Source organism: Ceratotherium simum, chromosome 10 (assembly GCF_057802395.1).
Source record: "Ceratotherium simum simum isolate JZ-2026a chromosome 10, ASM5780239v1, whole genome shotgun sequence".
NCBI classification, from domain to species: Eukaryota; Metazoa; Chordata; class Mammalia; order Perissodactyla; family Rhinocerotidae; genus Ceratotherium; species Ceratotherium simum.
This window is the reverse complement of record NC_141909.1, coordinates 65,378,558-65,406,384: the sequence shown is the minus strand read 5'-3', so window position 1 is coordinate 65,406,384 and position 27,827 is coordinate 65,378,558. Positions and strand designations below refer to the sequence as shown.

The following is a 27,827-nucleotide window of genomic DNA, read 5'->3' as shown; positions in this document are numbered from 1 at the left end:
CTCATCTTGCGCTCCCTTCCAGCTCCCCACCGCCCCCCTCAAGAGAAACAAAACTTCAGCCTTGTTCTGGGGCAGAGCTGATTGTATTTAGAATACCGTTCTTGGCATGCACATTCCAGGAGAGCTCTGACCTTTCCTGATTCTTCTACAGTCCCTTTGCCCCCAAATACACTTACCTTCAAAGGAACCTTCTTTAGTCAGCCTTTAGTAACTAATATAATAAATGACCTATTATAATGCTAAAGAATTAATGAGGCTGAATGCTGGAAGGGGTGCAGTAATTTGAATCTCCTGGAGAGGTTTCACACTTTACTTGCCCCAGCCCCGGAGATTCTGGTATAGCTTTCACACCCCCATTCTCACCCCACAGGGATGCGAGCGGGCTGTGCTTTTTGAAAAAAAGCTTCCAGTGAGTGAGAGAATGATGACCTCCAGGGAGAACCACTAGTTTAGAGTTTGCTATATGATGACAGAAAAGATGTGCATTTTTAGTGCAATCACTGAAATCAAAGAAGGAATAATTGTGGAATTCTGGAACAGGCTAGGAAGAGATTTTTGCAGTGAGCCAGCAAAATGTCCCTGTACCAGTAGGGCTCCCTCCTCAGGGGGCCGCAATGCCAGAGATGCCCTAGTCTGTGGTAAGTCTCTCCACCACTGTTTATAAGATGTATGGTCACCAGTTAAGAGTCTACATGGTGTGACTTCGTGGACTCAGATTGTACTGACGTGGATGAGCTAAGATAGGTTTCTGTCTGTCCTCAGTTCTTGTTAGAATGCAAGTATTGAGCCTATAAGGAAAAAATATGAACCTCCGTGAGTTAAAAATGAATGCTAGAGTCATAGTCAGTGAAATGTACTAAAAAGTTCGTAAGCTGTGGATTGTCCAAAAATCATATCAAGTATGATATGGTTTCATGAAAAAAAAAACAGATTGCAAAACCAAAGGTAATGTGATCCTAATTCTGCATTAATATGCAGATAATGTCTATGTTTTGACAGTGTGTAAGGGGAGCACATGGAGGGGGTGTGAGCAGAGACGGGGGGATGTGAGGGTGGGGGGTTACATGGAGAGTATGTGTGGAGTGTGGAAAGGAGCGTGAGGTGTGTGGGGAGTGTGTACGCACGTGTGTGCATGCTCTCACAGTCCTGGACGCAGTGGAAACTATAGTGGGTGCCCAGACTTCCAGAACCTAAAAGATAGGTAGGTATTGAAGGCAAAAAGGGAATGGAAGGGCTCCATCCCCTCCCACTCTGAGCCTCCCCAGAGTAAAACTTGATGTTTAAGAGCAAGGATTTGGAGTCAGACCTGGTTTTAAATCCTAACCCAACCCTCCCTAGCTGAGGGATCTTGGACAAGTTATTTAACCTCTTGACGTCACTTTCTCATCTGTAAAATGAGGATATTTCTTAGGATCCATAAAGGGCTGAGCACAGTGTGACACAGCAGATATTCAATAAATGATAACTTAAAAAAATTCTAGCCCGTTGCTCAAAATGGATCCCAAAAGAAAATTGCACCATGGCAACAAACTAATCTCTAACAAAGCAATTTTTAAATACATCACATCCACATTCTACAGCTTCTTTATTTTTAACAGGTTTTTTTTTTTGGAGTGGGAGACCAGCATTTACAAACAATTCTTGATTACTTATGGCTCTTGGGACTAAAAATAGAGTGAAACAAGAAATCCACAGAAGGGTATTCCCCACTGACTTCAACCTTTGACAAGCATTCTCACTTGTAAGCAGATAAGCTGGCTGGAGCTTTCCCCTGACGGTGCCTGCCCCACCCTCTAACTAGGTGGCTGGAGGCTGAGAACTGGCCCCCACTCCCAGCAGGAGCAGCTCAGCAAGAGCGCTGAGTGCAATCTGCCCTGCAGGTTGGTGAGAAATTTGCAGCTGGAAGCCTCAGCGCCTCTTTAGCCTTCAACATCAAAATCAATCATGATTTTAAGCATTGTGGGATTTTCTTGTAATTATTGGAGATTTAGCAAATAATTACTTTGGAATTCTAAAGCAAATATCTAGCATAAATATGAGACCTACGTTACTTCACAGATTACCTAGAGAGCTTCTTAAAACCATTAAAAAAGTAATTCTGAGATCTTGGTCACAGTCACCCAAAGATTTCCTCCCCCTGCTGCAAGCAAGTTCCTGCTGTAAGTGAGGGACGGTTACTGAGTATTACAAGAATAATGCAAAGTTGTTTATGTTCTTAAAAATAAAAGTAGTACACAGCCCTCATTTTTTTTTTTTTTTTTTTGGTAGCCTCTATAGCATTTCCCTGCTGATGCTATTCTAGCTGTGGATTACTCTGCTTGAATAGTGCTGAAATTCCCAGCACTTCTAACTGCTGGCTTCTTCACAGGAAAGACTCCCTAAGCCAAGGCTGGCTGCATCAGGAGGGCCTCAGGCTCTGTGGGGAGGCTTCTTGTGGTTATCATAGCTGACACCACCAATGCCCTCTAGTATATTCATGGGCAGAGGAAACACAATCGTGGAATTCTTCTCTGTGGCCACGGTGGTTAAGGTTTGTAGGTAACGCAGTTGGAGGGCTATGGGGGACTCGGCCAGCACCATGGAGGCTGACTTCAGAGATTTAGAAGCATTCATTTCTCCTGCTGCTGCAAGGACCTAAAACGACAGAAATGAAAGAGTTCAGAAATAAAAGTTTACAACTGTGATAGTGCTTTCTTTTTCTGAGTCTGTACTGAGACCTCACTCCCAGCCCCACTTTGCCATACGTGTTTCATCTCCTTCCTTCTTTGGCAAGGATAAGAGTTTCACATCCTAATGTGACTACAGAATTTTGAGGGGGTTGCAGGAAGCGGGAAGATATTTTACGAATTATGAGTCCCTAGACTTCATTTTTGCACAAAATGAAAGCACTGTCTTTAACCCAGTCAAATACAGGGCCCTCCCCCCAGTGATGCTCTTCATCATTTTGGAGCCTCACCATCGCTGCGTTAGTTTTCAGAGAAGTCTGAAATTCAAGGCCTCTAATTGCCTTTTTTCCTGTCATTTTTACTTATCATAGGAGAGTTTTGAATTTTATTCTGTTGCCAGCTTAGTCTCATTCTTACAATGTAAGCATTGTTTCAAGTTCTCTCTGCTCTTGATTTCAAGTAGCAGCAAGTGCCACCCTGATAACACTTGCTTGTTGGAAATCTCTTAAGTACTGGGCTCCTCTTCTAGTTCTCAGAATGCCCAAGAAGAATTTGGAACTCAGCTGCCCCATCCATGGGAACTCACTGCCTGTGTGCAAAGCACCCTCCCATCCATCATGGGCAAGCCCACTGCTTGGAAGCTACTGGAGCTTAGCAGATGAAGCAGGGATGTGTAAGGAATGAGGGCAGAGGAAAACCTTCATTGGCTTACAAGTAAGATTCTGAAGAGCGTACAGGAAGGGCTTCTAATCTTAATTGGTTTCCGATTCTTCAGGAAACCCATCCACATAGACATGAAGGCTATAGATCCCACAGATGCAGGAACACTCGAGGCCAGGGTGTGCTTACATTTTGTAATTCTAACCTGGATTGTACTTAATCATCCCTCTTTTCATCCAGTACACTTAACACATTAGAACAAAGATGCTCAAAAGACGAGCACAAAGTTGGCTACATCAGAATCACCAGCTTTATAAAAATGCAGGTTCCTGGGCCCACTGGGACTCTGCTCACCGAGTCTGAGGTGAGGCCTGGGAACTGGTGTTTGCTGAGTTCAATTCTCTCTAGGAAACTCATGTGCAGCCAGAGTTGGGACTCACCTTGCTAAGTCACTGAGCAAGTTGCCGAGTGCCCCTTGACCCAAGACCTGTTACCAAGCTTCCTCGAAATGCGTTAGGCTGCCCATTACCTTTTAAATCAGGGGCAATTCTCAGTCAAAACTGTAAAACAGAAACACTTTCCTTATCAAAATAATTAAGGGAGCCTGATTTTCCATTCAAGCTCTATCCTCGTCTGCTCCAAGGCGAGCCAGCTTGCCCTCCAGTGTGAGACGGAGTAGCCCTTACCCTGGCCCTTGCTTCCCGGGTGGCCTCGGCCTCAGCTGCCATGGACCTCTGCAACTGCACAGGAATCCGGACATCTTTGATTTCCACTCGGGCCACTCGGATCCCCCACAGCTCGGTGGCATCATCAAGTATCGTCTGTTTCCGAGTCAAAGGAAAGGACATTGATCAGAAGACAGGTGACGTGATGTACGTCTCTGATATGTTTTATATTGCAGGATAAATGCCTCTTCCCCTTCTTCTTTTGTGTTTACAGCATTTGCAGTGAGACAGTCTGAGAAAAGGAACAGCAGTTCTTATTGCTCACTTCCTGAAATTGAAGTGAATCCCAGGAAGGATTCAGTAACAAAACTTGATAGATCTTTTAGAGGATGGTCTCCCAGCAGGATTCACTCCAAAACCAGCCCTAATGAAATATATGCTGTCCATCTAGATTTGAGCAAATACCCCAAGTTTTCCTGTTGCTGACATCAAGCAGGCAGCAATGCATGTGTTTCTCAGACAGCTGGATTTTGTCTTGGCTCTGCCATTTGCAGCTGTGAATTATTGGGCTAGTTACTCAACCTCCCTGATTCTCAGTTTTCTCACCTATTAAAGGTTTCCTTTCAGGCTGGCCCCGTGGCTTAGCGGTTAAGTGCGTGTGCTCTGCTGCTGGCGGCCCAGGTTTGGATCCCGGGCGCACACCGACGCACCACTTCTCCGGCCATGCTGAGGCCGCGTCCCACATACAGCAACTAGAAGGATGTGCAACTATGACATACAACTATCCACTGGGGCTTTGGGGGAAAAAATAAATTTAAAAAAAGTAAAAAAATATTAAAGGTTTCCTTTCAGGCCTGTCATGAGGTTTGGCGGTAACACATGTAAGATATCTATCAGTGCCTAGCAAGGACTCAATAAATATTATTTTGAGATATTATTTTTCTTGCTCCGTTTAACCTCTGCCCTGTGGCCAGTTTTAAACAAGGTAGCAAGATACGTTTTTTAGAGCAGAAGCAGCCTAAATCAAAGATATTCTTGTCCTTTGTAAAAGCTTAAAACCATTGAGGATCTCTTGCTTGTTATCCTGGAGAGGGAGGGATGAGAAAGAATGCCTTGCAAAATAGTGAGATCACGTGGGCAGTTCCCTCGAAGGGGAGGGGGCAGAGATGTTACCAAATGACAAGTGATCCCTTGCCTTTCTGTGTTCCCTGCAGAAGCCCAGGAGACGGTGAGACCTCACAGGAAACCAGTGACACGACTGCAGCCGGGGAAACATCTGAGTTGTCAAACTCACAGGGCTCTTACAAATGACACGGAGAGTGATGGTGCAGAACTGATATTATCTCACAAACCCTTACAGCCTTTGTGCTACATTAGGGACTGGAGGAGATGCCAAGAAGGACCAAAGGTGAATTTCCTTCCTAACTAACAGAAGGGAGACTCAGAATCAAAATTTAATTGATTTAAGAAAATACAGAAATGTAATTGTCCATAAACTAGGGTGTGCAAGAGGTGAGCTGGATCCCTGCTACAATCTCATCAACATTTTAATTATGATGATATTAATATTGTGGTTGATATCGCTGGTATGACGTCAGATTTTCCAGGGATGGCAGGCCTGTGCTGACTCAACCGCATCCTCTTCTAACTGCCACACTCCACTGAAATGCAGGAATACACGGCTGCGCTTCTTCTGGAGTAATCCTAGCTAAAAATAAATCTGGTCTCCGACCTCCTCAGAAAAGGCTAAAGTGTACAATGCTAATTCATAATTTTGAATTCCAAAGAAAATGGATAAAGCACATAATTCCAAGAGCTCCTTCCTCCTACCCAGATATTTAAATTTAACCTCGTGATTATAAAGAAACAAAACCACAAACTGAAGCCCATCTGTTTAGAGCAGGCTGTGTGTGTGTGTGTGTGTGTGTACGCACGCACATGCACGTGCACATGTGTGCACACGGAGATGCTTTGAACTGCTGAGATTTGATAATCACTGAGGACTAAAATGAATGAATTAAAGATGCAGGCTGTCAGTTCCCGGTGTCTTTACCTGGATGTTATGGGCGATCTCTTCTCTGCCAGCTAAGATTTGGGACAAGGTCTGTGTCCCCAAGACATTTCTTAGAGTGGTCTGAGCCAGCAGAAACGTAGCTTGGTGGACATCGTTGACATTAGCCACGGCCGAGACAGCGCTATAGATTCTGTAATAGACAACTCCATCCACTTGAGTAGTCACAGAGTCTCTGGTGAGAATCTGGAGAGCAAGTACAGAGAAAATCACATGTTTATGACTTTCACAACCATAGACAAAGTGTCAGCCAGCTCAGGAGCCTCTCCACAGGAGGAGGGCATTAATGACAACTCAGTCACCAAAAATCCGTCCTGGCTTGAATACAACATCGTCCTAGTTGGTAACAAAATTCCTACACATGTGTGGTCTGTACCTCTCCCCGTAACTTCATGTCAGGGAAGTCTTATATCCCATAGGCAGAGGCCCTTGATTAGCCATGGTGAGAACAGGCACTTTAGTTTTAAAAGGTCATGGTAGAACCTGCTGGAATTCTCCCTTCTAAACAGAGATAGAACCCCTGTTTCCCTGATACTAGAAATATTTTTGGTTTTCAGTTTTTTTAATATATATATATATTTTTGTGTGTGTGTGTGAGGAAGATCAGCCCTGAGCTAACATCCGTGCCAATTCTCCTCTTTTTTTTTTTTGCTGAGGAAGACTGGCCCTGGGCTAACATCCGTGCCCATCTTCCTCCACTTTATACGGGATGCCCCCACAGCACAGCCTGACAAGCGGTGCATTGGTGCGCGCCTGGAATCCAAACCCGGGCCGCCAGCAGCGGAGCACCGGCACTTAACCACTACGCCACGGGGCCGGCCCCGTTATATATATATGTATTTTTATTGATGTCTTAATAGTTTATAACATTGTGAAATTTTGGTTGTACATTTTTGTTTGTCGATCACCATACACATGTCTCCCTTCACTTGGTTTTCAGTTTTTATCAGACTTGTTGAACAGCAGTGCTTCTTAGAAAACATAGATGGCACCAGAGATCGTGTACTGTATTCATGTAAAGAAAAATCAATTTAGCTTTACATAGAGGCTCTGCATTAATCATTCTAAATAATGCAGCAAGGTCCTTTGGAGCAAATGAGATTTCCGGTTGTACTGTGGGAGCAGAACCTAGAACTCCCTTCTCCTGCCTAGAACTGTCTACCATGGAGCCAGAAAAGGCCCACGATAGGTCACTGAGCATCCCGAGCTCTCTCATGGCTGGGGTGAATCCTAAAGTAAGGACTGCTGTTCCCACCAGCGGCATGCAGACATCATTGTTGAGTCTTGATTGAATTTCCTGGACCAGAAAGAAGAAAATTAACATTTACTGACAAATGTTGATTTTCTCTCTTCTCATCTCCTTTGCCCTCCCACATCATAGGTCCTACTCACATTTTCTTCCCTCTTGCTGCATCATTTGGTTATCAGAGAGTGACATGATTATTAGTAACTCTGTTTCTCTCTCCTATTGCCCAGTTACTGTTTTTGTTCATTTATTTGCAATACTTTAAGAATTGAAAAGAATTATTTAAAATCCAAATGTGGGTAGGCCCTGTACAGCATCTGCTGTTTCTCCAATACTACCCCACTTTCTTGCATCCAAACACAAAAAAAATTTAAGCCAAGGTGAGTGATACCGATATAACTAAAAAATCTGAGAAGGGATGGAGAGGACAGTACTGTCACCAACCACTGCCCTCTGCCAAATTAAATTCAGCTCTTTCATATAATGATTTATTTGTCTCTTCTGAGCATCTGCTCTGTCCTCCTCCATCCCAGCTTCTCTGCCAACTGAATCCCTTGTCTCTCCTCTCTTGGGCTTTCTCCTACCCAGTCATTCCACATCTTCTAGCCAGTCGGCCCTTGCCCCGGCTTCATTCTCATTTGGCAAAACAAAGCCCAGTAGTTTGAGAAGCCACCTAGGCCTCCTCACACAGGTCTCTATGGGGATTCAGTTCATCTTCCCCTTTAGAGTTTAAAAACATACTGTTAAATTTCAGTTGTCCAAGTAATGGGAAAGATATCGGTTTTATTTCTAGTAACATATCTTTAACCAGTGTTACCTCTTGTGGAGGAATGTTGCAAGTAACAGTTCGGAGATCAACTTTGACAAACACATCTATGCAGGGCAGGACCAGGATCAAACCTATGCAAAAGAAAATGTGGATTAAAATTTCACCCTATTGAAAATAACTACAACAAATTGTCTCCTAGCTATATGGTACATCATTCTCATGGGACTATAGATGTTTCTCAGATGATCTTCAATATGTACACCTATAACTTTGGGGAAAATTATTTCCTCCCATCAGTTAATGACTAAAGAAAAGTGGTTCCCTAGGAATTTAAATCTTTTGGTAAAAGCTAAAGATCCTGGACATTTAATTTTTAGATTTTATTTTTAAAATACTCAATCTACTTCTGTCCAAGTGTTGAATTTAACAATTTAAAAGGATATTTTGAAAATTGGTTTCCCTATATTAAAGCTGTCTGTATAAAAGATTAAATAATAGATTTTTGACCTTGAATATCAGTGGCTGTCAACGTTCTCATTCATCTTCAATAGTACTGAAGGAATGTTAGAATTAAAATCTTCCCAGGATTTCAGAGTCCCTAAAACCAATGTATTGCAGAATTTACAGTTTCTCCATAGCTGTGTTCTAGTTCAAGTCAATGGCATTCCACAATTGTAAGCACTTTTACTTCCCTCTGTGTTGAGAAGTATTTAGATTGGGCTGGGGGGGGGAAGGATGGGGAAGAAGAAAAGTCATCTGAGGATCCTATGACTCCTTAGCATTCCCCTGGTGAATGCTCTCTCTAGCAAGAATTACAAAGATTAGAACCCCAAGGGATGTCAGCAAGATGAGGACACCAATCCATTTCCATTTACCAGAAAGTTTTTGTGCTATTGTTTGTATTTTCAAAGAAGAAACAAGTTTTTAGGTTGAGTACCATGCAAAAGGCTGGTAGCATCAACAGAAAATGCTGCTCAGGTACTTTCTTTCTTTTGGTCTCTAAACCTTTCTGAGACTTGTGGTGAGAATTACTGCCTAGGGCGGCCCGGTGGCTTAGTGGTTAAGTGCGCGCGCTCCGCTGCTGGCGGCCCGAGTTCGGATCCCGGGTGCACAGTGACGCGCCACTTCTCCAGCCATGCTGAGGCCGCGTCCCACATACAGCAACTAGAAGGATGTGCAGCTATGGCATACAACTATCTACTGGGGCTTTGGGGAAAAATAAATAAAATTAAAAAAAAAAAAAAAGAATTACTGCCTAATTTTACTTCCTTTTTTGGTGCCAGGTCACTGGTTAAGATCATGGCCCTTAGAACTAGAGAGAGTTAAATCCTAGCCCTACCAATTACTAGCTTGTGACCTGGGAACATTCACCTAACTTTTCTGAGCTTCAGTTGCCTAATATATATGTAAGATGGTGGTGAAGATTAAGCATGATTCAACATGATAAAGAAATAAAGCACTTAACACCATGCCAGGTATGTATTAAGTGCTCAAGAAGTGCCAGCTCTTATTATTAATACTTTTATTATTAAGGGATAATTTACAATTTACAAAAGTGGAGAGGTTTTCCATTAGCAATTTGGCTTGTTTCCCTCCGGCTCTTATGACATTCTGAGGTAACTCATTAGCCCCAGAGACATGGATGACGAGAGCAGTTATCCTGGGACATTTAGTGGTGAAATCTTCTGGGAAAATTCATTTAAAAGAGATACATTTTTCTCTAGAGTCCTCCAAGTTATAGCTCTTCTACCTCTCTCAAATCCAATTTTATTCTCATTTACAGTCTTAGCCGCACCATATGCAACATGACTAGGAAGGGGTTAACCTTGTTCTGTTATACCTCAGTTGGATGATTCTTATACTTCTGTTTTGACAAACTCGTAAGAGCATCCATAATAAGTCCCTTCTGCCTTCTTTCTCTTAGATTCTTTATGAAATTAGACAAGTAGGATTATAATACTTGAAATGGCCAAGCCTCCTTCACAAGCTTCTCCTTTGAAGTTTCTCACTTATTTTTGTGTGTGTGTGTGAGGAAGATCAGCCCTGAGCTAACATCTATTGCCAATCCTCCTCCTTGCCCCCCACCCAAAGCTCCCGTAGATAGTTGTATGTCATAGCTGCACATCCTTCTAGTTGCTGTACGTGGGACTCGGCCTCAGCATGGCCGGAGAAGCGGTGGGGCGGTGCGCCCCGGGATCCGAACCTGGGCCTCCAGTAGCAGAGCGTGCGCACTTGACCGCTAAGCCACGGGCGGCCCTCTCACTAGTTTTTTTAATGTAACAGGTATCTGAGTGCCTGCCCCAGTGCATGGCCAAGGACAGCACACACACAGTCACAGTGAGTAAGAGTTCCTGCTCCTGGAGATCTTACCGTCCCGTGGGCGGGAGAATGATTTTACTCAAATACTTCACACTAAGGGGCAGAAAACAAATGTTATCAGAGAAGCATAGCTAATAATTATTGTTTTCCATGTATCTTCTAAGATGCTGTTTTTGATAGCCTCTCTTTTCAAGAATATCAGAATTTATCATGTGAAATTGCCATTTTTGTCAGTCAAAAACAAAGAGTAGGGGCCAGCCCCTGGCGTAGCCCTTAAGTGCGCGCGCTCCGCTGCTGGCGGCCGGTGGTTCAGATCCCTGGCGTGCACCGACGCACCGCTTGTCCCGCCATGCTGTGGCGGCGTACCACATAAAGTGGAGGAAGATGGGCACAGATGTTAGCCCAGGGCCAGTCTTCCTCAGCAAAAAGAGGAGGATTGGCATGGATGTTAGCTCAGGGCTGATCTTCCTCACACACACAAAATTAATTAATTAAAAACAAAACAAAACAAATATTAGGAATTTCACATAGTTTAGCTAAATATATACCCTCAAGTTATGAGTATTAAATCAGTACCTTAGTTCTAGGGAGTTTTAGTGCCTGATACTCCCCCTCCACCCCCCAAAATCTCATCCTTTTATAACATGAACAGTTTGGGACATTTTTATTCTAAGTTTGTGGAGAAAGAACAGAAATAAACACTACATTTGACAAAAGGAGTTGTACAATGGCTTCCAGGTCTGTTTCTATTAATCTACTTGCCAGGAGAGGAAATTACCTTTTACTTTTCCAGTACGTCTTTTCAAAGAGTGAGAATGAACAACCAGCTCCTGGAATACTCTCCCTGAGTAATGTAATCATCTCCCTCTGCCATTTCCTCCCGCCTCTCATTCTTCCGTCGTTCTCTGAGTGGCCCAGGTAATAAGTGACGTCCAGCCAGTGTAACCAGAGCCACTCTTTGCTCATGTTCACTGAAACTCTCAGAGGGAGTGTTAGGAAGCAGGTCCAGATTTCCTAAGCCTCCAATAGTGGTCTGGTGGTCACTCCCATTAACTTGCATAAGAGGACAACATCATTCAATTACAGAAAGGCTAGGGCTCCAGCTCTCTGTGAGTTTTCACTGCCTCTCAATAGGCACTGCCAGGGAAAATATTGGTGGCAGGAGTGGTGGTAATAGGTGCCCATGATCCTTGTCAGGGAGTCCTTCCTGGCCCTTTGGCTTTGTCAGCTTGGATGCGTCCCAGTCGGAATACAACAGCACGTTCATACTCCTTAATGATCTAAGAGATGAAGGGAGAGCATTTAGTCTTAATGGCTCATCAGCTCCTATAGAGAGGCCAATTTATTTCCCAGGGTATTACCTTCAAGCACATCCATATGGAGACAGGGAAGGTAATGATCATCAACAGCAAAGAAAGGGAATAGAGGATCCAGCCACACACGCCAAGACGTTTACTGTTGATGCCTAGGAAGTGAGAGGAAGCAGCCTGTCACTGATGTGGCTCTTACAACAGGCATCCAGTTGTGTGGGTGAGGAAACTACCCAGAGGGCTGGCCAAGCCTGAGGGGACTGAGGAAGCAACCTAAATCTTCGCACACCCATGAATGCAGGAAAGCACACACACACACAAACAACATTCATTCGGGGTTTTAGATTAAAATCGACTTGTCCCTTCCAAGAAAAGTCTCATAGCAATCGACAATAATAATTACCATTACATGGCATGATTTATTATTCTTAAAACACATAAAACAAGGTTACTCACAGTGTGATCCGTTGACTACTCACATCAGAATCATGAAGGTGCCATTTTAAAGGCAGATCCTGGGCCTGGAGAATTCTCCAGGTGAAATTCAAGAGCAAGCTCTGAGGTAGATAGGTAAGTACTATTATCCCCAGAGGAGACAATGTGGCACAAGGAAAAACATTTTGAGCGTCTTTAGTTATGAGTTTCTATGAGAGCTCTCTGACTTACCAATGCTGTGGCCTTAGGTAAGCCACTCAATGCTTCTGAGCCTCCATTTCTTCATCTGTAGGAGGGGAGTAGAAATTACCTACCTTGAAGTGTCCGATGACAATTAAATGAGATTATTTTGTTTTGGCTCCTGGCCCGTACATTAATATCTATATTAGTAAATGTATACTACTGTAATTCCATTTCACAGATTGATGGATATTACAGAGACTTGTCAGGCGTCGATATTTTACGTTTCTGACTTTTGATGGAATTTTGTTACATTGGCTCATTACCTTAGATGTCTTTCTCTAATCACATATCATGGTTACAGGGACATGTTGGCCTAATGAATATTGCCTTGCAATAAGATGGGACCAAGTTCAAATCAAGTCTCATGTCTTAGAATTCCTGTTTGTGAAACATACAGGTCTGGCTGACCCTTTTACTTTAGAATTCTTTATATTCACTATTTCATCTTCTTTTTAATCCTCGTTCCTTTTTGTTCTCCTCTCCTTGACAACCACCCCATCCTCCCCCCTAGACTTCCTCCAATTGATTCACATTCTCCACACATGCACTAGAACTAATTATATTTACTAGACATCTCCACCCAGAATATCCCACAAACACCTTGTGCTATCTCTGTCTCAGTTAATGCCTTAACTGTCACGCTGTCGTCCAGGTTAGAGGCATGGGGTCATCACTGCTTCCCCCCATCCAACCCCAGAAGTCACCAAGTCTGACGGATACCACCTCAAATCCATCCTCACTTACCCATTTTACTGATACTGACTGGTTGGTGCCCAAGCCATATATTTTTGAATATTTAGGAAGATTCTAGGACCTTGCTCTTACAAAAAATGCTGTGGTGAATGCTTTTTAATGTGTGTTTTTGTGCACTTGTATAGGATAAATTCTTAGCAGTGGAAGTGTCAGGTCAAAGGGATTAGTATTTACAATTTTGATAGATGGTAAATGCCCTTCAAAGAGTTTGTACCAACCTGCCCTCTCATCAACAGCACACCATGACACTGTGCCTATTGCCACATGCCCTGTCCTCACTAGACATTTCCAGTCTTCTCAATTGTGACATTCTGATAGATAAAAAGTATCTAAGTTTTAGATACATATTTAGCAGTAAAAACTTTTGGGTGCAAATGTCCTTGTATAGGCTCTAAATACACATCAAGATATACTCAACAACAATAAGGGCTTGTCTGCATATGCCAAAGTTTGTTTATTGATTGATTGATTGATTGATTGATAGATTTTTGTGAGGAAGACTAGCCCTGCGCTAACATCCGATGCCAATCCTTTTTTTTTTTTTTTTTTTTTGCTGAGGAAGATTGGCCCTGGGCTAACATCCGTGCCCATCTTCCTCTGCTTTATATGGGACGGTGCCACAACATGGCTTGACAAGCGGGGCATTGGTGCGCCCAGGATCGAACCTGTGAACCCGGGCTGCTGCAGCGGCGTTCGCACTTAACTGCTGCACCACCAGGCTGGCCTCCTGCATGTGCCAAAGTTTAAATTCCTAAAATATCACTTTCCAAACCCTTGGGCCACATTGAAGTGGATCAAACTATCACTTTGCAGGGCAAGAAGACGTTTTGTGCATTCTCATAGACTCTTTGTTGTATTTTATTTATTAGTGCCTTTTTTTGTGTGTGTGAGGAAGATCAGCCCTGAGCTAACATCCATGCCAATCCTCCTCTTTTTGCTGAGGAAGACCGGCCCTGAGCTAACATCTATTGCCAATCCTCCTCCTTTTTTCCCCTCTTTTCTCCCCAAAGCCCCAGTAGATAGTTGTATGCCATAGTTGCACATCCTTTCAGTTGCTGTATGTGGGGCCTTGCCTCAGCATGGCCGGACAAGCAGTGGGTTAGTATGCGCCCTGAGATCCAAACCGGGCCGCCAAGTAGCGGGCGTGCATACTTAACTGCTAAGCCACAGGGCCGGCCCCCATTAGTGCTTTTTTATTATTGTTAATGATACAACCTATATATACATTCTCATTGCGAAAAGAATATCTGTCCAAGCAATGCAGATAAAACTAAAGTCCCCTTGACTCTCCTCTCAATTCACTTTTATCTAGAAGGTCTCATAGTTATCAATGTATTATGAATATATATCGATAATATGTATATTATCGATATATATCAATAGTTATCTATATTTCCTTATAGAGCCATTCCTACGTATTTACATACATGAAATCTACATGTATGTACAATTAGAAAACTCTTGGTTTAGATTTGTAGATTTTGTGAGAAACAACATCACACTGTATCTGTTTCTACTTTTTTCCTTAACTGAATATATCTTGGAGATATTTCCATGTCATTACATACAGATCTACCTCATTCTTCTTAATTGTTGCCTACTATTCCATCCTAAACCTGTGTCTCAATTTACTTAGCCATTCTCCTATTGATCAACATTAAGGTTACTTGCAATTTTTACCTTTACAAACAAGGCTGCAATACTGTGCTTCTACACGCCTCTCTGGGACAACTTGCACTTTCCTGGAATCTTGACAAAAGCATTGAGAAGGCAGCACAGTTCCTGCCACCTTTGGTGTTCCCTCCCTGCTGACACTGCAGTGTGTGGTACTCGGGGACCTTGGGGTGCTCCAGGCTGTGACTTTAACAATGCAGGACACACAGGCAGCTGGGACTCCAACAAGGACACCAGCTACGCTTTAGGCCCGGAGCCAGCCCTAGGTATTTCCAGAGTAGCTACAGCCTTAACAGCAAGCTGCATAAGCAAGTGTTTGTCACAGAGAAAATGGCCCTGACCTACAGGAGCTCCTCCGGAGTCCCGTCAAGCCCTTGCATCCTTAATGGGAGTGGGGTCTGTTAGGTACTAAATGTGCTGAGACAAGAGATGAGGACGCGATTAGTCTTCCAAGATTTACACCTGAGCATAGAATTACCCAGGCCTCTGCTGCTGGGAGACTTGTGGAGCCTGTGGGATGTCATTAGCCGCCGCCTAAGGCGCTGTTGTCAGCCTCCCTGCAGGGCTCCGGGGGGAGCACAAGGCCTGCTTTTACGGCTTCCAGCAGAGCAAATCTTTCAGCCAGCCTTCCCCCCATCCCACCCCCTCCCACAGTCAAAACCAGGATGCTGTGCTGAGAAGCGGATTTGAGGATGACAATTCTGACTGAAAGGATATGCAGGGATTGCATTACAAAGGAGCTTCAGAAATCTTCCATACCACCTTTCCTTCAACCTACACAAGGCTCCTGCCAGAACCTTCCCTGAGACTAAGGGGATAATGGAAGGAAAAGGAGCCACACAACCTCTCTGTTAGCCACTAAGCGCTGAGCACATTTAATCATCTCCTGCTTTATCCAAATCCATGGATGTGCATTTTCTGTGGGTAACTGTCATGATACCATAAAGCCATCATCATGTGCTTACTTCCTGGTAGAGAACTGGATTTTGCCACCTCCAACAAATTGACCAAGATTTATTATTCATCCATTTAACAAATATTTTACCAGTTATACACCAGGCACTGTGCTGGAGCTGAGGATACAAAGGAGAATAAGATGGGGAAAGTCCCATCAAGAGTTCAAGTCTAGTTCAAGTCTAGCGCTTCAAGTCTAGACCATAGGGACAGGCGTAATAATAGAATCAGGGCTCTGCTGTGCTTCCTTCTAGGATGTGTAGAGCTGGTGATATAAGTGGAGATTCCCTCCTGTATGTGGCTGTGACAAAGAACAGGAGAATGTTTCGTCAACATCTTTCCTTCAGTCTGCAAAGAGAAAGGTAGAGCCATCAGGCACGGAACCCGAGGCCCAGCGCTGCTGACACTGGGAGAAGGACTCTGGGACCTCAGTCGGAAGGACTTTAAAGATAACGAAGGCCAATTCTTCATTTTGCAGACAGAAAACTTCCTGGTTAGTGTTGTCACCATCATCATTTTCTCTCTCCTTAAGTAAGGTGCTACCCACAAATTCCACAAACTGCCAGTAATTCATGTCTACCTTTATTGACTTAGGCAGTGAGGCAAAACCAAGCTTTGCTTGTAGAGGTGCACCTCTGGGGCTTTGTTCCTGGTGCTTAAACACAGCACAGAGCACCAGCGGAGACTTGAACACCCTTTAGGATTAGGGGTAAACACTCCAGGCAAGATTTGTAACTCGTGTGAGGCCAGAAAGGAGGGAGAATATTCCCAATCACTAGCCCCACTTAGATAGCATTGGAAGTGGAAATGAAGTTTAGTAAATAAAACAGGTGAGGTGACTTGGTTGTTTATTTCCTAACTTTGGCTTGGTCAACAGTATTTAAATATTAGATCAACACTACATGTAATTCTTGCCGACAGATCTGTGTTACTGTAAATAGTCATTTCCTCTCTAAGCAGAAATAGCCATTTGGGTGCTATGATGCTGTTTAAAAGCACCAAAACAGAATGATGTGCATTACATATCAGGGAAATGAACATTAAAACCACAATGAGATAATAATACACAGCTTCCAGAATAGCAAACATTCAAGACTGACAATATGACATTTTAGCAAAGTTGTGGAGCAACTGGAGCTTTCATGTATGCAAATTGATACAATCACCTTGAAAAACTATTTGGAAGTATCTACTAAAGCCAGGGCATACTTACCTTATGACTCAGTGTTCAACTTCTAAGTAATACCTGAGAGAAATGAGTGCTGATTACAGCGAAAAACATATTCAAGAATGTTCATTGCAATTTTATTCTCCAGGAAACGAAGGGCCACCCAAACCCATCAACAGTACAATGAATAAAGTTGTGATGTGTTCATACAAAGGAATATTACTCAGAAAGAGAAAAGATGAGCCTACTGCCATATGCAGAATATGGATGAATCTCACAGACAAAATATTGGGCAAAATAAGCCAGACACAAGAGTCCGTAATTTTTGATTCCATGTATAAGAGTATATACTGTATATCTCACTTATACTGTACCACTTCACTCAAGAACAAGCAAAACTAATCTATTATGTTTGAAGTCAGGGTAGTAGCTGTCTCCAGGTAGTGGGGTTGCCGGTGGTTGGGTGTTATCTGGGAAGGGACGAGGGAGCATATTAGGGTGCTGGAAATGCTCCGTATCTTGATCTGGATGCTTACATAGACTTACACATAGAGAGCCTATGGAAATACACAACGACCAACCAAATGAGAAAGTAAAGGCTATTTATTCTGAATTTGCTGAAGCAAGGAGTCAGCCACTGTCAGTTGAGTTTTGGCAGAGACACAAAGGCAGGCAGAGGAGTGGGGAAGCTTTAGGGTGAACCAAAGGGCAGGTATCAGGTGTGGCCCGACTGGAGGCTGTGGGCCCCACTAGACGTGGGACATCCTATGTGATTGGTTAGGGTGCACATTTGGCTTTCTCTGGTTGGTCCTAAGTTGGAAGCAAGGACAAAAAGTAGGGAAGCTGTCAGTATATAATCAAGTCCTGGCCATTTTGGGCTGGTAGACACAGAAGTGATTGTTTACTTGCTGGATTGTTACTAGAGATAACAAGCTGGTGCTTCCTGCAAGTCTGACTTATTGCAGCCTGGCTTCCTGGGCTGATTATTGTAGAAAGCGTTGGTTTCCTGGGCAGGCTACTGCAGGTCGTGGATCAAAGTTCTATTTTTATATATAGTCCAGCCACTGTCTGTTTATATTTTTAACCTCTCAAGCCACCCACTTCAGACTTGTGCTCTTTATTGTGCATATCTCATACCTCAATAAATAATTCAAATAAAGATCAGAGAATATAAGCTCAGGCTAGTACTAAGGATGGAAAACTCACTGCTTGTTCTGCATTCTCAGAAAGCAGGGGACAGAGAGAATGGAAAACCTTCAGCAAAGGCAGCCTGACGACAGGCGGGAGACAGTGCCGAGCAGGGACTGAAGGTGCAGGCCCCTAGTCAATCGGCCACATGTTCTAATGGAGACACCTCCATTTGAGAGCCAGATGACATCTCACAAGGCACTTAGCCTGCTTAAGTCTTAGTTTCCTCCTCTGTTAATACAATAATAACTAGTTATGAGGATTAAGTAAATCACATGGAAAGGAATTATTAGCTGTATCAGGAGGCCCTCTAGTCAACCAGGCCATTGCCTAGGATTTTCCTCGAGGTGTATTTTGGTCAAGACAGCCTAACATTTTCCTCAGCTTTTTTTGTGTGCGTGAGGAAGATCAGCCCTGAGCTAACATCCCTGCCAATCATTTTTGCTGAGGAAGACTGGCCCTGAGCTAACATCCCTGCTGATCTTCCTCCACTTTATGTGGGACGCCGCCACAGCATGGCCTGACAAGTGGTGAGGCCATCCGCGCCGGGATCGAACCTGGGTAGCCAGCAGTGGCCGGCACGCACTTAACTGCTACACCACAGGGCCTGCCCCCTCCCTCAGCTTGATCAGATGTTAAACGGATCCTTCCCTTTAAAAAGAGCATTTTCTGGGGCCGGCCCGGTGGCACAAGTGGTTAAGTGCACACGTTCGCTGTGGCGGCCCGGGGTTCGCCGGTTCGGATCCCGGGTGTGCACCGACGCACCGCTTGTTAAGCCATGCTGTGGCGGCGTCCCATATAAAGTGGAGGAAGATGGGCATGGATGTTAGCCCAGGGCCAGTCCTCCTCAGCAAAAACAGAGGAGGATTGGCATTGGATGTTAGCTCAGGGCTGGTCCTCCTCACAAAAAAAAAAAAAAGAGCATTTTCTTTCTTTCTTTTTTTTTTTTTTGTGAGGAAGATCAGCCCTGAGCTAACATCTGATGGCAATGCTCCTCTTTTTGCTGAGGAAGACTGGCCCTCGGCTAACATCCGTGCCCATCTTCCTCTACTTTATACTGGATGCTGCCACAGCATGGTTTGACATGCAGTGGGTGGGTGCCCTCCCGAGATCCGAACCTGCAAGCCTCGGGCCTGGGAAGTGGAGCATGCGCACTTAACCGCTGGGCCACCTGGCAGGCCCCTAGAGCATTTTCTTTAGAACACTTATCATTGTAAATTCTTTCTCTGCCCCTTTGAGATGTAAATCTTTTTTAAAGCCTTTTGCCAGTTTTATAACCCAGGACTATCTTCTCAAGGACCTGGGAACTATTCTTTTGAAATGTAATCATCAAAGAAGATAGCATGGCCGGCCTGTGGCTTAGCGGTTAAGTGTGCGCACTCTGCTGCTGGCGGCCTAGGTTTGGATCCCTGGCGCACACCGCCGCACCGCTTCTCCGGCCATGCTGAGGCCGCGTCCCACATACAGCAACTAGAAGGATGTGCAACTATGACGTACAACAATATACTGGGGCTTTGGGTGGGGGGAAAAGGAGGAGGATTGGCAATAGATGTTAGCTCAGAGCTGGTCTTCCTCAGCAAAAAGAGGAGGATTAGCACGGATGTTAGCTCAGGGCTGATCTTCCTCACAAAAAAAAAAGAAGAAGAAGATAGCACCCCCATCTCCCAGCCTCTGTGGGAGGGTAGGAGCCTAACTTCAGTGGGCACCTTGCTCCAAGTTGTAAAAATACTACCAGTCATAAAGATATAAGAAGTTTATTAGTAAACACAGATGGCCTAGGACCAGCCCCTAAGGTTCTCCAGTACTTTTCCACTCGCTCACTCCAGCCTTTAAAAACCCTACCCCCGTTTGTTTCAGCAGAATTGGTTCAGATGGACTCCCGGCCTCTCTCTTCTACTGCAATAGTTCTTAACTAAAGTCTTTCTTGTCTGTTTAACTTTGTCTGGTGCAGTTTTTGCTTTGACAATTTACATAGTGTTTTGTTTTATTTTTAATTTTTTTTGCTTTTACTAGGTAGGATTCTAAATATCTCTGTGGATGTTCTGATCCGTCCAGATGATGGCTCTACTATATGTGCAAGAACTACATTTTCAAGGAGAACGTACAATAAAACTCTAACTCCTGAAGGTTTCTATCTCCTAAAGTAATCTGGCCACTGACTTTATAAGTTCTTTCAGATAATTTTTATTTCATTTTTTATGGTGGTAACATTGGTTTATAACATTATATAAATTTCGCGTGTACATCATTATATTTCAATTTCTGTGTAGATTACTCAGATAACTTTTAGAACCTTAAAAAAAGAGAGCGCGAGATACCAGATCTTTGGTGCAAAACTACTAAATCAGAGCTAGATGATGATCTTATCATCATCACTGGTCCTATGACCACAAAATCCCGTAATCCTAAGAGTTTTCTAAACTGTCACATGTATATCTCAACTACAGAAGGATGATCTGTGCTTAGGAGCTACATGAACTTTAGGACACATTTATACTGAGTTCCTGTTTGCCATTTGATCCTTCTGAGAAATATTTAAGATATATTTCAAAATAGAATGTTCAAAAATATGTAATAATAATGCTTTTATCTCCCATAACTGACTTCCCCTTACCCCAACATCTTCCTGTGTCTTTAGCTGAAGATGGTATTTAAGGTGGGGGGTTGGGCCATTCTGGCGAGTTACTCAGTTTTCCTGGGTTTCTCTCATGTATACATGTTATTAAACTTTGATTTTCTCCTGTTATTCTCTCACATCAATTTAATTCTTAGACCAGCTAGAGGACCCAGAGAGTAGAGGAATTGTCTTCCTCCCCTGTAATTGTAATTTTTAGTTAACTTGTGGGTCTTCCCTGTAGATTCCCAGTGCTTTGAGAGCAGGCATTTTATTTTCTGTCTCCATCTCCTGATACACAGTAGATTCTAATTCATTCATTGAATGAATGAAGTGAATGGCACACTAAATGCTTTGAAATGTCAAGAATGATGCTCAGCAATGTAATAGATTTATTGATGTGTTTGAAGTTTCTTGTCTGGAAATATCAATCCATCAGAGCAGATTCCGTTTGCTTTCAAGAGTCACTTAACCTGAGACCCATATGGCCTCGCATTTTCTCCTTCATATGTACCACCTTACTGTACCCTTACCGCCACACCATTGTGAGAAAAAACTAAAGAGAAAATGTTTGCCTTGCACCGTTCTCTCTCCCCCACCCTGCCTTTTCTGTCAGAAATGACGACACTACCAATAGCAACAAGTGCAAATACTTTGTCCTTAAGATTTATGCCCAGTCTCCTGATGGCATTATTTATAACAGTGATAAATCAAAAGCACCCTGAAAGTACAACAATGGAGGAATAGTTAAGCAAAGCATGATATATCTACACAATATTATATTATGAATATTTTTTAAAATTTACAAAAACATGAAAAGATTATTATGGTATAATGTTAAAAGAAAAAAGTAGTAGGATGCAAAATTATACGAACAGTATGATCCTAATTGGTAAAAATATATGCATAGAAAAAATATTGGAAAAAGATTAACTAAAATATTAACAGTGGTTAATTCTGACTGGTGGAACTATGACTGGTTTATACTCTTCTGAGTTTACCTAATTTTTGATGCCTTTATGATTTTAAAAAGCAATTTTAAAATAAAAAATTAATCATGTCAAGTGAAAAAAACACTCCTTTGTGTTTCCAGAGCAAGAAAGACAAGATGCTTCCCAGCAGAAAAACAAAAGGTGTGTGGAATGAGAACAACTACCTTCCCTGGGCCTGGGAATGTAGTGTTAACAATTCTCTCCTCTTTCTTTCTTTTTTAAAGGAAGTTTTATCTTTTTTTTTTTTTTTGGGTGAGGAAGATTCTCCCAGAGCTAACATCTATTGCCCATCTTCCTCTTTTTTTGCTTGAGGAAGATTAGCCCTGAGCTAACATCTGTGCCAATCTTCCTCTATTTCGTATGTGGGATGCCTCCACAGCATTGCTGACGAGTGGTGTAGGTCTGCACCCAGGATCTGTGCCCGGGATCTGAACGTGGGCCGCCGAAGCAGAGTGGGCCAAACTTAATCACCACACCACAGGGCCAGCCCCTCTCCCGTCTTTCTGTTCACTTCCAATCCTGTGGAGATACAGTCAGCAAAATGGAATCTCAGCAACTTCCTGGTTCTTTCCCTAGAGAATCAAGAATTTTAAGCACTAAACATAAAATCTAAAGTGAAACCCTACGCATAAACACTACCTTTCATCACCTATAAGTCATCTTCCCTTCTGCCTTTTTCTCTGAAATATGCACACAGCTTGCATCAAGGAACATTTTTCAGGAAAAACGTGGAATTGCTAAAAAGAAATCCTGTGCTATTCAAAGCGTGGCCTCAGTCTGGCATCCTCACCAGCCTGGGAATTTATTTGGATGCAAAATCTCAAGTCCATCCCAGATCTAGAGTAACAGAACTTCTAGAGGTGAGGATCAGGAATCTGTGTTTTCAAAAGCTCCCCAGGAAGATTCTTTTGCATATTAATATTGAGAAGAACTTCTAAGATTTAGATGATGGAGATTCCAATTAACTTCACTTTAACTCTTAAAGAAAAAAGAAAGAAAAAAAGAAAGAGGTGACAGAGAATCTCAAAGGCTAATGATTAGTGGTCTGCTAGTAAATGTTTAAGAAATAGGACTCTGGGGGGAAACGCCCTAATTCATAGCATTTTACAGCTTCTGATCTACCCCTCTGGCGTCAGTGAGCTTGGAGTTAGGAAGAGATGCACAGTGCCAGTGGCTTTCGAAAGCTGGTACAAGGCAGCGGCACAGTACTGCAGAAGGCTCCTGCTGCAGGTGATCACTCTCAGTTATTCGTCTAATTCATTCGACTCACGAAGGTTGAATGAACAGCTTGAAAGACTGAATAATGTTGTCTCGTTAGCGTATGCAAGATGGAGGACAGCAAGGGCAAACGTACCCACAAATCTCAGAGAATGATTGGTATTACAGCTCTCATCAATTGTCAAAAGCATATGAAATCAGAAGTTGTAAAATATGAGCCCCATTTCTGTTTGTTCTGTGATAGTGCAGGTTTTTCATTATATTAAAAAATCAAAACCAAGTAATCCCATGAACACTTTTAAATATCTCACTGGTGATACAGCTTCAACCGTGCCACTTGCCCAGCTGATGTCTTAACCTGTTAAATGGAAGCGAAAACGTCTCATGAACCTTCTTATTTAAGAAGATAATGAAGGGTCCGCTTGAAGAGACCTCCCACTTGCACTTCCAAACGATATTACTGCCTCCGACATATCAGTGCTGCTAGACCTGACACAAGAGAAAAGTTTCTTCTCCAATTCAGGTAAATGTATACTTTTTCATTTACAAACTGATAATGCTAAATGTGTTCTCTATTTCTAACTTGCACGATGACTTCTTTGGCAACATAAGGTACAGAGCACGGCTTAGGACACACACACACACACACACACACACACACACACGTACATCATCATCACCATCACCATCACCATCACCGTCACCATCATCATCATCATGACCTTCACCACTTTCTGGACCTCCAACAAATTTTTTAACTCTCCAAGACTCAGTTTTCTCCTTCATAAAACAAGATTATAAGAGCATCTACCTCAGAATTATCGCAGGATGTAAAAATATAATGCAAGCAAAATGCTTTGTAGTACAGAATAGCCCTTAGCATTCAAGGTAGTAGTTGGTACTTATGGCTAAGTTCTGTTTTTCTCAACTTCTCTCTGTGCCAAACATGGTGCAGCTCAAACCAACTTTTCTTTTTAATCACAGCATCATCAGATGATATTTGAAAATGGATAAATTTCAGCCTGTTCAACGCCTTTACTAACTAATGCAAACAAAATGAATGCAAAGATAAATACAAATTGTATCTAACACTGAAGAAAAAGAGCAAGTTATACACTGCTGTTCAAGAAGCAAATAAAACCACAATAAACAATGAATCCCAAATCCTGGGATCTAAGTGAAATCGAAGCCAATCTCAGTGTGAACTAATCCACCCTATGCTCATTCTATAACTCTTTATAACGCCATGACTCTCGCTTTGCTTCATATACATAAAACAAAGTTAAAGCAGGACAAAGGAACTTACCCACTAAATTCTCTTTATCCTGCTTCTCAGGAGAGGACGCCCCAGGATCCATCTCATTCTTAAGAAGCTTTTATACTTGGCCAATTTTCATGGATTTGGAGCCAGGCCTGGGCTCCAGACAGCACCCAGACGTGCTTGGGAGAGGGTAAGAGGAGAAAGACTGAGAGAGTGAGAGAACTTCCTCTTCTTTCGTGAGCACCCAAAGGAGTAGTTACCCTGGTGAAGGAAGCCTGTTAACATAAACAAAGGATGTCTTTCATGAGTTCAGACTGCCTGTGTTCATATAGAAAGTTCAGAAGAATATGATCTTCTGATGGTGTTGCTTCCCATAAAATATCACTATGTAATTTTCTAAATAAATTATATTTTATAAAACACTTCTATGCAACTTGTACAATTTATTCACCACATTGAACTGTCTGATACACAAGGTAAGCATATTCATCCTTATGTTTCAGATGAGAAAATTTAATCTGATTCATTCTACATAATACACTACACACTACAATACACACAACAAAAAGTGAGTGATCTTTTGAAACTCGAATCTGATCATGTCACCATCCTGCTTAAAATAATCCAAAAACTGTCCATTGTTAGTTTGGAAAAGACTAAAATCCTAAGACTCTTCTAGTCTGTCCCTCCCTCCCTTTCCAGCCTCACTCACATGACACTCCCCTCACTCACTTACCAACAACCCCATTGGCCTTCTATCAATCCCACTAAAGTTATGTGTGTCCTTTATGCCACAGGGCCTTTGCACATGTTACCATATGCATAATTATTTGGTTAATGTTTGTTTCTTTCTCTAGACTAGGGGTTGGCTAACTACAGCCTGCTAGTCAAATTTAGTCTACCACCTACTTTTGTAAATATAATGTTTGTTTTTTTTTTTTAAAGATTTTATTTATCTATTTCTTCCCCCCAAAGCCCCAGTAGATAGTTGTATGTCATAGCTGCACATCCTTCTAGTTGCTGTATGTGGGACTTGGCCTCAGGATGGACGGAGAAGTGGTGCCTCGGTGCGCGCCCGGGATCCGAACCGGGGCCACCAGCATCGGAGTGTCTTGCACTTACCCGCTAAGCCGCGGGGCCGGCCCTGTAAATAAAATGTTATTGGAACACAGCCACATTCACATTCTATATTATTTATGGCCACTTTTGCAGCACTTTTGCACACTTGAGTAGTTGCTATAGAGACTGTGTAGCCTGCAAAGCCTAAAATATTTACTATGCATCCCTCTGCGGAAACGTTTGCTGACCCCTGCCCTATGTCGTAACTTCCAAGAGGGAGTGACTAGGTCTGTGATTTTCCTGTGGCACCTGCAGCATTTAGAACAACGCAGGCACATAGCTGGCGCCTAACAGATACTTGTTAAAAAGTAACAATGTCACTTGTTAACTAAGTAATTTGTCAAAGACAACAGCTCACAAATGGCAAGGCTCTTTCTCAAATCCAGATCCCCAGGCTGCATCCCAGGAGTCCTTTCATCATGCAACTTGGAATCGAGGACAATTTTGCACTTATTCCAATACTGAAGCACTAACTTTCTAATTTTCTGATGCTCATGTTTCTCATTTCAATGTTCCAAATAATATTTTGTTTTCCTTCCTGTGAAAACAAAATAATACAAAACAAACTCTGATCTTTCTCAGGTCATCTTGTCTTTTCTAGTCTTTCTTCTCCAATCAGCCAGTTATTTTCTTCTTAGCAACTTCATCTTACAAGACCTCCCAGATTGTGGGTTACTTTTGCCAACTACTTGATAATCTTGGTTGCCTTCTCCACAAACTCGAATTACAGTAATAACCAGGCCTGTCATCCACAGTTGGTAATGATAAGAATTAATGCAGACTGTTAGAACTTTGGGAAAGGAGGCTGGGACCAGAAATACAGATTAAAACACACACACAGTAAGTGACTGTCTGCTGTAGAATCCTTGCCTCTGCAGTGTTGTCATATGTCCTGGGTTAACAGCTTGATGTGGAAATGACACCAGAGGCATAGTGGGTAAGAAGGCAGGCTCTGGGCTCATTCTGCCTGGGTATAAGGAAATCCTAGCTCTATCATGAACTGGCTGTGTGACACTGGGTAACTTACTTAACCTTCATGTTTCATTTTTTCATCTGTAAAATGGGCATCATAATGATCTCCACCAGAGTTGGCTATGTGAGAATTATATGAAATATTATATGGAAAATACTCAAAGTAATGACTAGCATTAATAAATGGTAACTATTATTACCATGAAGGAGAGCTGAGCTGTGTTTCTTAGGACTCAACTATCTTCTTTCTAAAATGAGAGTGTTGTGTTAATTTTCATAATATCTCCCTTTTCCCCTTCTTTCAAACAAATGGAAGATTGATTAGTGATTGATTGAAAACATTCATTACCTCTCTTCTCTCCTTTGTCTAATGCTACTCCAGTTTGTTTAAAATCTGAAGATTTGAGGTCTGTTCCTGGTCCCATACTGTCAATCCATAGATTCCGTTCTGTTTCTTCCTGGTCTCTACTTGACCCATGTCATCATCACTTTGGGACTAACCTCTCATGGAAAAAGCAACAGGAAAACTTCCTGTTTCCCTCATTTCTTGCGACTAGGCCATAGACCATCTTTGCCTGGAACAGGAAGCCCACTTCCCTCTGAATTGGATGACCCTCCAGAGTCATGCAGCAAAGTGTTTTGGAAGTACTAGTTTAGCTAATTTCTAAATACAGTTCCGCTTAATATTGGCCAAATACCACTTATGGGAGCACCACCAGTCACTGAGGTGCAAGTGTTACCGAACCAAGTGGGCTCGCCTCCTGGTGAGTTAAATGACTCTACACCAGTGGAAGTTGTCTCACAAAGTACAGTGTGTTTGCAGCAGATAGGAGACCATGAGGAATCATTTCCAAAGTCATGGTGTCCCCAAACAAAGGGAAGCAGGAACTTTTATTTTGGTTGGGGAATGAATATTCAAAGGCAGAGGCAGGTATTAGCTTGCACAGGCTCAGCTTGAGAACATGCTTCCACATAATGAGGCCTAAGCTCCTCCTGGAGAGATCTTTGCATTGAAAATCAGGCAAAGGTCATGGGCATAGCTCTTGTGGTGAGGCTTGGTCAGTTTCAGGATGGCTGGTGGTTACATCTCCTTAACACACAAAGGAAAAGAAACAACTTGCAAAAACAGTTAATTGCTTCCAAACCCACCTTTGAGTTTCTGGAGGCACCTAGTTGGGGCCACAAGGTTCAAAACAACAGTAACAATAATTGTTCCCCGGTGGCAGCTGGAAAGAGCCTCCAGAGCATTTGTAACAAATACATCCCCTTGGAAGATGACTAGTCAACTGGTTTTCTTCTTCCTGCAAAATGTTCCAAATAGCTCAGCCTAGAAAGCAAGAGTGATTTCAACACTCAAGGAGCACCTATGACAAGCTGATAAGCCGAGCTCCTAACCAGGGGGGCCTCAGGAAACAAATGAAACATGAGCCCATTTTCAATATTTCCTCCTCCTTTGTCTAAAATATAAACCATCAGGTTCAAATGATGAATTCTCATCATCTGTGGGCCACATTTATGGAATTTTCTCCC

General features: G+C 42.7%; 1 pseudogene; it reads right to left on the bottom strand.

Moving 5' to 3' along the window:
• Positions 1 to 1,266: 1,266 nt before the first annotated feature.
• LOC147916149 (stomatin-like protein 3) lies at positions 1,267 to 26,722 on the bottom strand (annotated as a pseudogene).
• Between the last annotated feature and the right edge of the window lie 1,105 nt (positions 26,723 to 27,827).